General features: G+C 39.2%; 1 long non-coding RNA gene across 9 annotated transcripts in view; it reads right to left on the minus strand.

Moving 5' to 3' along the window:
* The window catches only part of LOC147164098 (uncharacterized), a 40,636-nt gene that overhangs the window by 24,426 nt on the left and 1,930 nt on the right, over positions 1–14,280 (minus strand). For 7 of the 9 annotated variants that reach the window (XR_015096866.1, XR_015096867.1, XR_015096869.1 and 4 more), the window contains exons 2-6: positions 14,008–14,256; positions 12,748–12,831; positions 11,314–11,399; positions 9,590–9,666; positions 7,098–7,174 (exon numbers count right to left, since the gene is read on the minus strand). This is a non-coding gene — a long non-coding RNA (uncharacterized LOC147164098). The remainder of the gene's footprint in view (positions 1–7,097; positions 7,175–9,589; positions 9,667–11,313; positions 11,400–12,747; positions 12,832–14,007; positions 14,257–14,280) is intronic. The other 2 variants (XR_015096871.1, XR_015096873.1) reach the window with 1 other exon arrangement.

The raw sequence follows: 14,280 nt of genomic DNA on the forward strand, positions 1-14,280 counted from the left end.
ACAGACAACCACATGTTTGTGGAAGGCATGTCAGCAGGCTTTGAGAGCATATGTATAAATATAAATATATAAATACAAAAAAAGCCTTTTAATTATGTCTGTTTGGGTTAGTTTTAAGGTTAGGGTTAAGTCTATCGCGTGTGCTTTTCTGCACACTGTGGAACAGTTGCCTATAGAATTACGAGATTTTTTTTTCCCATAAATGTCACATGCAAGGCAACAGAAGATGACAGATCTGATTTATGGGAGGAAAAAGAAGATTTAAGTTTTTTAGAAACGTACATGCAGATATCATTTTTTATTTATTTATTCCCAAAGCAGCATTTTGAAGTCAGGCCATACAGCTGACAATGACGCTCTCCAAAAAGAGAATAACATGTTTGTCTACGAGACAACAGGGTTATTATTTGTTAATCAGCGTAGCTAAATGATCACTAAACTCATACATGTATGATATAATATTTTATTTATTATTTTCTGAATGAGTCTTTGGGCCACACTGTTCTACAGTATGACAAAAGAAAGCCTTCATTTGACAAGTGTAAAGTTGTACTATTTTACGAGAAAAGACAACTTTATAAGGAAAATGTTTCATGAAAAAAAACATACAGTAGACCTATATACTATCAGATGAAATCATAAAGATTAGAGAAAAAATATTCATTATTTCTTGAGCGTAAAGATGAGAATAATGTTTTTCGAACAAATGATATACATCGATGAGAATAAAATCGTAATAAAGGATTTTGCAAGAATAAAGCTGCACTTTTGCAAAAAGAAAATATTAAAATTGCAATAAAATGTCAAAGGATTAAATCAAAGTTCATGAAATGGTTTCAATTTGATATGTCGTAATATGAGAAGAGTGAATTTTCTTGAAAACATTTTTTTTAAAGGAAAAAAATGTTAAGATATAAAAAATAAAATTTAACTGCTAGCTACTGACTTTTTTCCTCTAAAATATACAACTTTTTTCCTTATAATAGTTTTAACATTACTAAATGGATACTATTTGTTCCTTTCAGCATTGCCCTGGTACTTACTTACTTTCGAGCTTAACAGTCATTTAACTGCATTTTGCAAAATGCTAATTAATTACTGGGTGTGTTTATCTGATTGCATCTTAGCCCTGAAACTTGTAGGTAAATTTTTCACAACCATTTACAGGGAAATTGTATAAAATATCAATCAAATTTATCAAACTATGTATAAAACAGACAAAAATAACTATACACAAAAATGGTCAAGTTTCTACTCATTCTAGTGCTTTTCTTTGAAAATCCTACTAATGTCTCAGGAGAAGTGACTTTATTAGGACTCATCTTTTTGTTAGTTTTTCTGAAATTACATTTAATTTGCTAGCATTTCAAAGTCAACAACATGACGCCAAATATAAAAACAAGCAGACTTGAAAGCAGTGTTTGATGTCACTTTGTGCTTATGTACAATTACTATGTTTATAGTTTTATTGTGTTTTATTTAAAATTGTATGCAATTCCCTAGATCACGTGGTTTAATGTTCATCATATGACTGTATGTAATCCGCTATAAGTGTAGCAACCCTATTGCCAGTGAGAGTGTGAGCCAAATGGTGCTTCTTTAAAATCTCATTCATAGAAAGCTGAGCTCTCAGGGACTTAGACATCATTTAACAAGTGTCCATGTAATTGGGTGTTTTTTGCTGTGATGCACACACACACACACACACACACACACACACACACACACACACAATTCTCACCATCTGTACCCCACCTTTTCTTTCTTTGGTGCAAATGTGTGAAGGTGATCTTTGTATTTGTGCTTGAAGAAACTGGGGATAAGTGTGGATAAACACTGGCTGAGTCACTTCAAATCACCATATCATCCATCCATCATGACTGTGAATTAATAAAACTTCATTGTCACACACTAAACTGCCGTTTGCTTCTTGCCTCCTTCCTGAAGATTCATGCAAAATATTTGTTCATTAGAAAATATTTCCAATAATGATAATAAAATCATAATTGCTATGCTTTACTTGACAAAAGTCCAAATTTGACAGGAGTCATTGATTTTCTTTATCAATAAAACAGATGAATTTGCCTATTTCCTGATCAAATACATGAGCAAAAAGGGAAGCGTGATCTCTTCCATTCACTTGTATTGGAGGTAACTTGTCAAATTCTTTACCAATTTTGACAAGAATCGGTTTGTTGGAAACATCAGACTAGTTACATTAAATGTTACTATATAACAATTAAGGCATTTTGAGCAAAATTAACATTTCTTAATATAACTAAAACTTTTTAATAAACATGTAATAGTCCTAATGAACATTTTATGGTTAAATAATATCAGCATTCATCATGACTGAATCAATAAAACTTGGTCACAGGTTTGTTGTCTGCTACTTGTTAATTCGTGCCGACTGTTTGTCTGTTTAACTTTCTCCTCATTGAACAAGACAAACGATGCTGTGTTGGGTAACATTTACATTCCACCTGCAGCCCGACTGACCAGAATGTGCTGTTTTGGATCCACAAAAAGACGTTAAGAAGTTACAAGCGCTCAGCCAAAAAAGCCAAAGTCTTTCAAGCTGTTCGACTTGCTTTTGACTTCATCCTTCGCAAACAGCGCCTTCCCCTTCCCTTCCCAGACAAGCCGACAACTGGCCCAAACTATTTGAGTAACACAAACACACAGAGTGTCCTGGAAGTGATGACCAAACTGCAGCATATCAAACCAGGTAGAAAGTGTGCGTCTGGGAAGGAAATGTCATAACAAAATGTTTGACTTTCTCTTAGTTGACAAGTCCGCCCAGAAATAAAACAGAGGGTCTGTGAAGTGGTCTCTCGCCGACTGGGATGAAACAGCTGTTTGGTAAACAGGATGAAAGCGGAACACCTGGTTCGCTACTTTTGCCCCTCTTGGAACGAGCTAAACTTATCTCCAAACACAACTGCCTGGAACTTGGGAAAAAGGTTTTGTTAGTTGTGGACATACCAACGAATCACATCCACAGTACAACCAACCAACCAACCAACCAACCAACCAACCAACCAACCAACCAACCAACCAACCAAGGCCGGATTTACACTTTCAGTCCGAATGCCCAATTTCCATTTAGCCATTTTAATTTATATGAACTTTCAATTGATCTACAGCATATGCCATAATGAAAAACAGCATACCCGTACATGAAGGTAAGTGATGAAATTGGTAAACAACAGTGCTGGGCAATATTTCCATAATTACATAATACTAGTGATGAAAGAATGAAGCGTCATGAAGCATTTGTGATATTTTTGGACTTCTCTAGATGGCACTTTTGGTTTAAAAGACACAAATGTAATTCATTTCCATTGCACTAGTGTTTATCTTCAAACCAAGAACACAATCTAGAGGAGTAAAAAAAATATCGTAAGTGCTTCATGAAGCTTCATTTTCCCATCACTACATATTACTATTTCCTCTCTTTTGAAAGTAACTAGATTGCAATATTATGAATTGTAATGTGTTACGCTACTTCGGTGTTACTTCCTCCCACATTCCCAAAACATTTCATTTCATAATCTATTTAAAGATTCGGAATTGTTCATAGGTTTAAATGGTTAAAACGGAGATAACCATAAAGTACCAACAGCATGTACACAATCAGGAATCCATGTTACATAAACGACTGTATTGAGTAGTTAAAATCTTCTTTTCCTTTTGATTTTAAACAAACCACCTTCCGATGAGGCTCATCGAAGTAGAATTAGCTAGCATTCACATCATGAGAGAAGTAGAAAGATACTTTCAGTTTCAACTTTTGAAGGCACACAAAGTGGATCTCAAAATGCGGAGGAAAAAACTCAACCAATGAATTAAGCCTAACAACACCACAATTCCACAAGATGGCGGCAAAGTAGTATTTTTATTGCTTTGGCCTGAGCACAAAACGGAAAATATCGAGTTTTCAGAGAATAACCGAGGACGGGTTTCCAAGAAACAATTCTCAAATAAGCAAATTTACGGGATTCATTAAAGTCTGGTGATCACCCATGTCAGCTGGGACAACCAGTAGAAAACTGATGGATGGATGACGCTGTGAGGAGATATGTAACTATGCCAGCAGCGTAAAAGTCAGCATGATGCTACAAGTGACTAAATGAGAAAACCCAATCCTACATTATTGAAAAAGTATTCAAAGATTTCTTGTTTCGGAATGGTGACAGCACATACCGCCATTTTATCTCCTTCTTCTTCTTCATTAAATTCAACACACTAGCCGAGACCATAATCACAACCCCGCCCACACATCATACAGTGCAGATCGAAAACTGTACCACTTGATGAAAAGTGATCCAAGAAGACAGCGGAATAATGAGCAACTGGCACACAAACACTTCGCTTGGACGAAGCTTTTTGATCCCACATCCTGTTTTCAGCCAATGTTTTTATTCAGGAGGCCCCCTCGGCCAACCCCACCCTGACCTGCCCGATGGGGACCACAGACAGCTCCACAATGGCGGGACTGTGTGCACGCTGTGAATGACAGACCTGTCCATACAAGCTCCGAGGAACCTCCGCCCTGTCATACAAACAACTGGGCTGCGTATCATGTTTTTGCCGTCATCTCTTTCGGAGGCAGCGTTCCATGCTTGCTACGCCACACGGCGTTTTGGGGTGGGGGTGCAGAGTTTGTGATTAAACAGATTGCTGCCTTCGCTTGAAAGCCAACTGGCAACTTCCATCATTCCGGCTGCTCACGTTCACTTCAATCCCGTTCGGGCTGATGAAGCGCTGATGGGAATGTGTGGCCGTTCGCCTGTTTTGCTTGTTTTCTATTTGCACGCTACGCGGGCCCGCTTCACGGATCAGAAGCCGGACGGCTGACGACGAATCAGGCTCAATCCCCTGCAACCATTCAAATGTAGTGACTCGTGTATTTGCATAAAGCTCTTATCCTAAAAACCCATTAGGAGGCACATTTATGCTGCATGTCACGTAAGGCTGAGTGAAGAACAAATAGGACGGCGTGTTGTTAATTAGCACTAAGCCTTGTACCAGCCAGGGATGGCCAAACTGTGGACTGGGGGCCTTTAAGGCCTGTCGTATGTTTTGTAACGGCCCGGGTCCTGGATTGAAATTAACAATTGACATGGCCCATGTCGTTTGCTACTACTAATAATTTGTATACATAAGTTTTATATAATGTGTTTCTAGATTTGGATTTTTTTTAAATAAACTATTTACAACTAAAATAGTAGTTACAGAAGCAAATAGTGTGACTCATTATTACTCCACTTTCGGGTCCGTGTTAAGGTCTTGTTGCTCTTAATTTATTTTATTTGTAGTTTATTTGATGTCGTATCTCACCTTAAGCGTGCGGTAATTTGATGTCCAGGTCCATTCTGCGTAACATAGCAACTTGGAATCGCACACCCGGAAAACTGCTATGGCATGACACCTTCTTGTGAGTGGCTCAAAGTCAGCCTTCAGATAATTTAGAATCTTGAGATAATTTCGAAGCTAAATTGATAATTTGTTATAATAAGTGTGAGGAAAACTTATTACGCAAAATCAGCCACTATAATTTAGCACATTTAGCAGGTGCAATCCTGATTGTGCCCCGTTTGTAAATCAGCTGCCTGCCATAATTATATAGGTGAGCAATCAAATTTGCGGCCATTTGTACATGCGCATGCCTTACATAAATCACAGTTGAGAGCGGGTACAGTAAGTGGGTATGGTGTTATTTTTTTATGTAGGACTTTGGGTTATGATTAACATAGAGAAATGTTAAATGGAGTGAGCATTAAGGGTTTGGAGTTTGGTTTAGGTTAAGTCAGGTTTTAGGGTTAGTTCAGCATTAGGTCAGAGTTAGAGTTTATTAAGGACCATATAAAACGTAAATGGTCCATGATAGGAAAAGGGGTTTCCTCATCCCTGCCTTATAGAATGTGTGCATTGTTTGCCTCTATGAGAAAGAACCTTTGTGCCTGTGGTGCTCCCCCAAACCCCATCAACAAGGTCCGCTGCAAACAGCCTTGTGAGAGCGTACACATGCGCTGCCCAGTCTCCTTACGGCACCCTGACAATTACTGCTATATATACCAGCCCAAATGGGAGCCACGAAACCGGCGTGATTACAGGGTGGAGCAGAAACAAAGTGGTGGAGAACGAGGGGGACAAAAAAAAGTCAGCAGAGAGAAATGTAGCCGAGAAGAAGAGCAAGAAGGGATAGACTATGAGGATGACAAATGGAAGTGAGAGAATTGTGCAGTTAATTGCATCAGCTTTCATATCATAATGTGTTTTCAGGGTGTCATTTAAGCCCAAATAATTTCCTTTTAGAAAAAGTAAAGAGGGACATGATTCAATTAGAGGGCTGAAAGCATGCATGGGTGACTTTTTTAAAATTATTTTTTTAGAAAATCCCCATGATAATGACCTCTGTCTGTATGTTTTTCAACAAATCAGGCTGGAGAGTTTCAGATGACAGAACCATTTGGTTGGGTTGCATTAAGATGTGCTGCCCTCTTCTGGAAAAGAGGAGATCTAGATACATGGTGCAGCATTTACAGGACCTTCTACCTCGATCTTGCCACTTCCCCTTTGCTGTCAGTCAGAACCCTCCCTGAGTGTTCATCTCCCCAATAAGAGACAGCACACTTCCATGAAAGGATTTACAACACAGGAAGTCATGTCACAGCAGAATTCCCCTCATGTGATGTATTGAGGTGCTGGCTTTAAACTCAGGCCCCAGTGATGAGCTTTGTACTAAATTGATGTCACGACACTGTGGGAAAAGTGGGAAGTATGCTCTGGATCTACTGGCCCTTCCTGCCGAGGTGGGTTAAAAAAGAAAAGAAAAGAAGAGCACATTAACCAATAGAGCTCTCTCTATTGCATGGAAAAAAAGCATGCTCCACCTCACTCCAGTGGCTCGCATAATTGGAAGCATCTTGGCAAGAAGATAGCATATCAATGGGCTTGTACTCCAAGGGCATGCAGATAAGAAAAGGCTGCTTGGCTCAACATGTCCACGATAGGGTCACTAGCTTTCCCTAACGACATAGCAAAATGGCTGTTGACTCACATACAAATAACAAATAACAGCGATCACTTACTATATGTGTGCAGCCTTGGAGAATGTTCCAATCATTATCTTAACATGGTCAAGATGCATTTTGTAGATCCTTTGCTCCTATATGGATGAAAAAAAGCTAATTAAAACTCACCAGTATGCTGCCATCTTATCATGCTGTGCCACATTATTAGGTAAACATGCACATACTAATGATATCCACGACAAGAAATATATATTTTTTTTAAGTTTGTAAATAAAGTAAATTGAAGAAAAAAACATCACCAATACAAACCAATACAGAATTATTCAAAATTAACACCAATGGCATCATCCTCTATAGCAAAACTTTTTTTATTGTGTGATGTCTAAAGGAATTCCTATTTTGTATTCTTCCCACTGTTTTGACGCGCTTCTCCTTCCACATAATTCATCTGATTCACACCAATCCAATTTCAAGATATTCCAAAAAGGGGTTTGCATTTTTTTCAATCCAAAAATTCAGTTTTCCCATAATTCAAAAATTTTCACCCAAAAATTCCCCATTCATTCCAATTTAGATAAATTTACCCCCAAACTTATTTTCCATTTATTATTAAAAATAATTCATATAGTGCTCATTTGAAATTGAAATCATTCCTCTTTTTCAGTTCACCTTATAAACTATTTTCTACATGCCAAAATTTTGCACGTACTGTATACCAAAAATTCACACATTAGGACATTCTACATTAACTCATCCCTCAAGATTACTTTACCGATTGATTCTAACTTCAACATGTGCAAAACATTCAAGCCATCACATAATTCATAAAAGTTTCTAAAGCCCAAAATTCGAAATATTTAGATATTCACCCCGTTTCCACTTATATTGACCGATTAAAACGATTCCAACTTCCGCATATTCAGTTTGTTCTATGTTATTCTAAACCATTCCTTATCAATCCAAATTATTCCACGTTATTCTAATGTTTTTATATTCAGCACGCAACATTTCTCCAGAAATAGCAAAAGTCAAATTACTTATTGTTTAAATTCTTACTCAAACGGTTTGTAATATGAAAATACTTATGTTCCTGTATGTCCCCATGCAGAAAGTATCCTTTCTTGCCATTGTACAACTTGAGAGTGACTGCATAAGCAGGAACTCTCACCCCCCTCACAAGCTCCCGTGCTTTATGCACTGGTGCACTTCCCTTATTATTTAACACGCAGCAAAAAGGTCACATGTTGCACTGCACTTTGTCATATCTACTTTGTAGTGAGCTTCCAGTTCTTCTCTCAGTGTTGTTAAAACGCAGGACTTTGGATGAAGCAAAGCATGTGCTAATGTTTGTCATGTTTACTGAAAAGAAATGCCAGCGATGTGCGTGATTCTTCCTAAAAGGTGCACATCAATCACACAGTTTCGTGTCTGTGAAGCGCACTGTAAAGGTGCTTTTATTGACATGAGCATTCTTACATGCAAGTGCACAGAATTTGACCTCTGCGTTTAATCCATCAGTCAGCACACACCTTTCGTGATACACTGGAGAAGGGGAGTTGAACCCAGGTCCTTCAATCGCAGGGACTGCTGCGTAGCAAAGCAGTAGCAGAGCTACTGCTTGCAAAGCAGGCACATATTTTTATAATTTTTTATGTTTTTGTGAGGGGAAGTAAAACTAAACAACTTAAATATTGTGGTTGCACATTGTGTTTGGGAGTTGTTTTGTATGGTCCTATGAAACCAAGGTTTAACTTTTTGGCCATAATTTCAAAAGGTACCAGTATGGTTCTCACAAACACGTCACTGCTCATCACCAAAAGAACACCATACCTCCAGCGGAGCACGGTGGTGGCAGAATCATACTTTGGGGATCTTAGTTCTTCAGCTGGAAACCAAAATGTCAGCTGGAAACCAAAATGTCAGGAAAAGCCAACTAGAACTGCTGAACTTTATTTAGGGTTAAATAGGGTTATTTGGTGGCAGGTGTGTGCTGACATCTATTTAACATGAGTTTGAATATGATCGCTTAAATTAATTTTGTAATTTTTTTTACTTCAAATCAATCATCAATGAAGCACTACCATATGCATTTGTGGTTGTTTTTTTTCTCTTCAAAATGAAAGGAGGGTGTTCATTGTTTTTTATTTTCTTATGGGTTAACTTCTTTTTACACTTGTATGACCACTAAAATATTAGAAAAATGCAGCATGAATCATCGTAATTTTTTTCATGAATCATCCTGTCGCCGGACACGTAGCAGCCTTACGGTATTTTTGCAGGCAAAAGTTCACGTTATTTTATAACTTAGTTGCACTCCACTAATCAGCAACATTAGAGATATACAGTAGGGTAATTATAGAGGTGATGCCTAGACTTTAATGGATGCTTAAACAAACAGATTTCAGATAAGTTTGAGAAGAAAAATTATATATGGCATCAAAGGGGAGGGGTTGTGAGTAATTAATACAGAGTGCAGTAAGAGATGAAGCCTAGCTCTTCTTCCCCCCGCTCCCCACACACAAGCAATTTTTTAAAATGATTATTCTTACATCCTTCCACATTATTTATCCGCGCTGTCACGCCATTGTTGTGATTATGGATGTCATGCGCTCCTCGATCAATGGGCCTGAAATTAAAGCAAAAAATGAATTTCCGCAGTGTCGGCCACATGCGCGCCTGAGCAGAAAGGGCTGATTACCTGAGGAGAGAACAACAGGAATGCAACCAGGAAGGATAGAGGGTGCACTACTTTGGGCTTCACTAGCTGGCTGTGAGATGACATTTCAAACAAGCTGCTATTCACTTTTAATTCCACAAAAGCCTTTTGGAGTTCATGGAGAATATTTGGACTTATTATCTAATATATTGCTACTTCACAGGTATTAGTGGCCATGTAATGTAACACCCATTGTCTCTGACCAGTTTAGCAGATGATGTAGTCTGAGCTCAATATGTGGGGTTGGAGTTTGGTGTCGATCGGAATTGCGTTGCTTGGTACTTTATTTAGCTACGAGAGAAGCGCCTTCGGTCGTGCATGTGTACCTAATGAAATATCCAGAGAGCAAGCTAAGGATAAAGAAACAAAAAAGTGGGGTGATATCTTCAAATGTTTGTTTTACAAACAAGTCTGCCCTTTCACTATCCTTTCACCGGAGATGGACAAACGCTTTATTTCCTCCCTTGTTTCCCTCGTCCCTCATTTTTGAATCGATTTTGCTATTAGAGGTGGAGAATCACAGAGGGAGGGTGATCGGCCAAGGGTGGCTTGACAGGCTTCTTCATCTCCCAAAAGCACAAGTTTGCGTTACATCAGCCAGGAGGCGGCGACTGTCACTAAAGAGACCCCAGTCTTAATGCGCTGGATTAATACCCTACTCTCCTCCTCTAAGAGTGGACCCACAAATAATGATAAAAAAAAAAAAAAGAAAGGCTGACCTGATGTAAAGTTCTCGCTACAACTTAAGATAAATAAGGAACATTTATTTTCTTTAAGAAATAATACAAATGTTGCTATCATAAATCCTTCATTAACTCGACAGACATTTGAAAGTAATATTTAACATTCTTTACTACCATATATGAATAAAAAACACTATTGTAGACTTTGGATAAGAAGATGTACCCTGGACTGGTTGCCATTTAAATCACAGGACATATATATTAAGGATAATTTAGAGTTTTTAAAGAACATATCAAACATTTAAAAAACGCTGTTAATTTTTCATACGTTATCAAGTTCACAATCCCGGCTTCTTTTATTTTAATTGCTAAATTAATGAGGAGTCAGCCTTTTTGTATTAGCGAGGACAGAAGTCACAGTGAGTTTTCTTTCCTGCTCTATGGTTATCATCATATTTTTTTCCATTTGTGTTTTGGCTGGCGATAAAACAACCAAACTAAAAGCAAAACACTTGGTTACTGAGCTGAAGTTGAAAGAGATGTACTCGGGATTTATAGAATTTATATTTTTCCTGAAAAATTTGAGTTTAATTGTACCTCAGAAGCGTTCAATTCAGTGGTCTCACTGTATTTGTTTTACTGCAAAGCATTTGACCTAAAGTACTTTATTTCCTCTAACTTGACACATTTCATCCATTCATTCTCCAAAGGTCAGGTTTTCAAATCAATTTGACAAATCCTCTGTGAATTATCAGAATGGTCCCAAAGCCAAGGAAGGCCCATCACTCAGCATTAACAGACAAAACGTGGAAGTGCACTGGCACTTGTGACATGTTGTCAATAAAGGTTAACATGTAGAAGACGCCAGTGATACCTGGAGGCAGCTTGTGCTCCGGTTGTGATCCGAGAAGTGGTGATGCAAACATAATGTGACGCAACGTCCTGATTTCACAGTCAGATCTGCAAAAAAATGAAAGGGAATTGATTGTAGTGATGTATTGTGTTCCTCCATCAATCACAAGCATTTCTGTATTTCCTGCTCTTTCCCCAAAAAACATTTTTTTCTACTGTCATCTCCCCTTCACAGTATCACAACGACTGCACTCATTCGCAGCTATTTATTTGCTTTATTTCCTGAGATCAGCTATAAAGAACAAACACCATTAAGCCAGCCAATCAATAAGGAAACATCAGCGCTCTGAGCTCGCCTCTCCACGCAAAATAGATTTACAGGGTCCGCACGAGTCAGATAAATCACATATTCATACATTAAATTAAAAAAATGTGATTGATAGTAATGTGGGGCGCGTGTTATATTTGTCAGAGACTGCGAAAACAATGTTTTATTGGTGCAATTCTTCAAAGTCGTGTGAAGACGTCCAACTCCGGCAGATGAGTTGTTGCTTTGGGATGGAGAAAATTGACACTCTAGCAATGGTATAATGCAAATAATGAAGTTTTCCAGCACGCTAGAAGGAAATTGATGTGTTCATCGTTCTTCAAGCCTCTGCACGCCATTCAGTGCAGAGTGTGCAGAAGTGGGCTCTTTGGCTAAGTGACACCTTATGGGATATACCAAGATTGTGTCATGCATTGCAGGGCACAGTGGTGATGGGAGCCTTCCAGAAGAGAAATATTGCAGCATGACATGGGCCAGAGTGGAAAAGGTGTGCAGGAATGGGGGAAGGGGCGCTGCCAAGGACATTTAAGAGAACTGTCAGGAGAAGTCTGATCTATTGAGGACCCTGTTGGCTGAATCTATATTTAAGCATCTGTATGTGTGCGTTGTGGATTCAAGTGCGGCAGTCACACAAGCGCACGCTGCAACACATGCGCTCGCACCCCTGGAGGCGCAAGTACAGGCGGCCCTCGCTGCGCAGGTTCAAAGATGCGAACTGGAGCTCATCCACTCGGAAAATCAAATGTTCTTTTTTTATATGTATATACAGAACAGGAGATACAACTGAGAATTATGAAGACAAAATGTGGTAAACAAGTGTTCATCTGCATAAGACTTGCACGGAAATTTTCACAAGTTATATTTGGAGACACTCAAGTGGAGAAGGTGGAGAATTATACGGGCTGCATCTTACATCACTTGAGGCGTTTTACATTCAGCATTGAAATTTTAGTCAATTGATGCTTCATGTCAGGTTGGCGAGCATGCGTATGAGCAGCGCCATCAGTGCCTCAATCTTCAGGGATTTGGTATCAAAGGTGTTTAGGCTTTGTAACAAAAACATTTGAAGGATTTGACTACAAAATAATCAAATGAAAAACAATAACAAAAAGGAGGACAATTGCTTACCTTTACTTCTGTGATTGGTTTACACACTTGAAAGGGTGCAACACAAACTGAATGTCGTAGGTTGGGTCATCAAAACAGAGTCCCCTGTAGTTTGAAACCAAATAAATAAAAATAATAAATGTGACAGTCTGCTATTATTTATATTACATAATTTGTCAAACTTGCATACTGAGGCAGTCCTGCATCAAATATTTTTGTTAGCTACTTGAGAATGAGCATTCTTACATGCAAGTGCACAGAATTTGACCTCTGCATTTAATCCATCAAAATACCTGTCTTTACAGTTGATGTTCGATAACATGTAGCGGCCAATCACGGCTCACCTGTTTCCTGAAGCTGAGCCATGACTGGTTGTTACCAGTAGCCTGGAAATCCAGACTCACTTGCGGCTTTGCCGGAGTTTGAGTCTGGTCAACCGCCCTAACAGTCGCATTTATTAGCCGAAGAGAGACAGTACTGAATGACTTATGTCATTGTTGCGGGAAAAACTTGAAGATTCATGGTGTCATGAGTCACTCTGTTTTGATATTCGAACAGCGTTATAAATCACTAAGCTCGCCGCTGTTGAAACGACTTGCGGAGAGTGACGTAGCTCATGGAGATGACGTCACGCAAATAGACGAATTTGATTGGCCGGCCTGTTTTCGGCCGGTGCTGAATCGCTGTCTATGGACGCCTGTCCAGACCCACTTTCTTTCGTGTGGCTTGCCAGGCTATGTTACCAGAGCCTTGAGCAACTGTGATGCCATTTCCAGTCGAAAGCAAGTGACAAAATGGCCGCCCCCTGAAATGAATAATGTGTGGATTTTGTTGTTTAACTTGTATTTCACTAACACAATATTAATCAGAATGCCATGTTTAGACTAGTGGGGGAACATACAACATATCATAGTAAAGAAAGCGTTTGGGTTGACCTCCCCTTTAAATTAGTTAATATGTTGCTCGTACATGTATAGTGTAACGCAATGGAACCCCCTGTTCCGGCTAACAGATGCCTCCTCTAACGAGGAGGTAGACCTACTGCCGTCACAGTCAATCTGACCTGATGTGGACCAGCATGCCTGTTAGTCAGGAGAGGGAACGTCGCCAGGCAATCCTGCCAAGGGAACGTGTGGCATGGGTACCATTACTGAAGCTTAACGATATAAGGAGTTCTCCCAATGTGCCACAGAGGGTATTCATCATGCTGCCGGTACTATACATTTTTCGATGGCCCCTAAAGGATCTGGTGGGTGCAGGAGGCCCACCCCACCCCCTTACCTCTCTTTCCTTGAGCTTCATTCATCCCTCATCTTTAGTCCAAGAAGCTGTATTTTAGGATCAGAGAAGGAGAAGAATACAACCTACTCCATGCCTGATAGTTACACTTGGTGCTGTCACTGGCTTGTGTCCGCTGCTGAGGGATGTCCATTATCGTCTAATAAAAAAATGCAAGAGCCATCCATCTGTTTTCTACTGCTCATCCTGTTCAGGGTCACAGAAAAGCTGCATGCCGTTTATCCCAGGTCACTGAAAGGCATACAACAACCTAGA

The sequence above is a fragment of the Leptonotus elevatus genome, chromosome 13 (assembly GCF_054856555.1).
Source record: "Leptonotus elevatus isolate MCC_2025b chromosome 13, RoL_Lele_1.0, whole genome shotgun sequence".
Classification (NCBI taxonomy): Eukaryota; Metazoa; Chordata; class Actinopteri; order Syngnathiformes; family Syngnathidae; genus Leptonotus; species Leptonotus elevatus.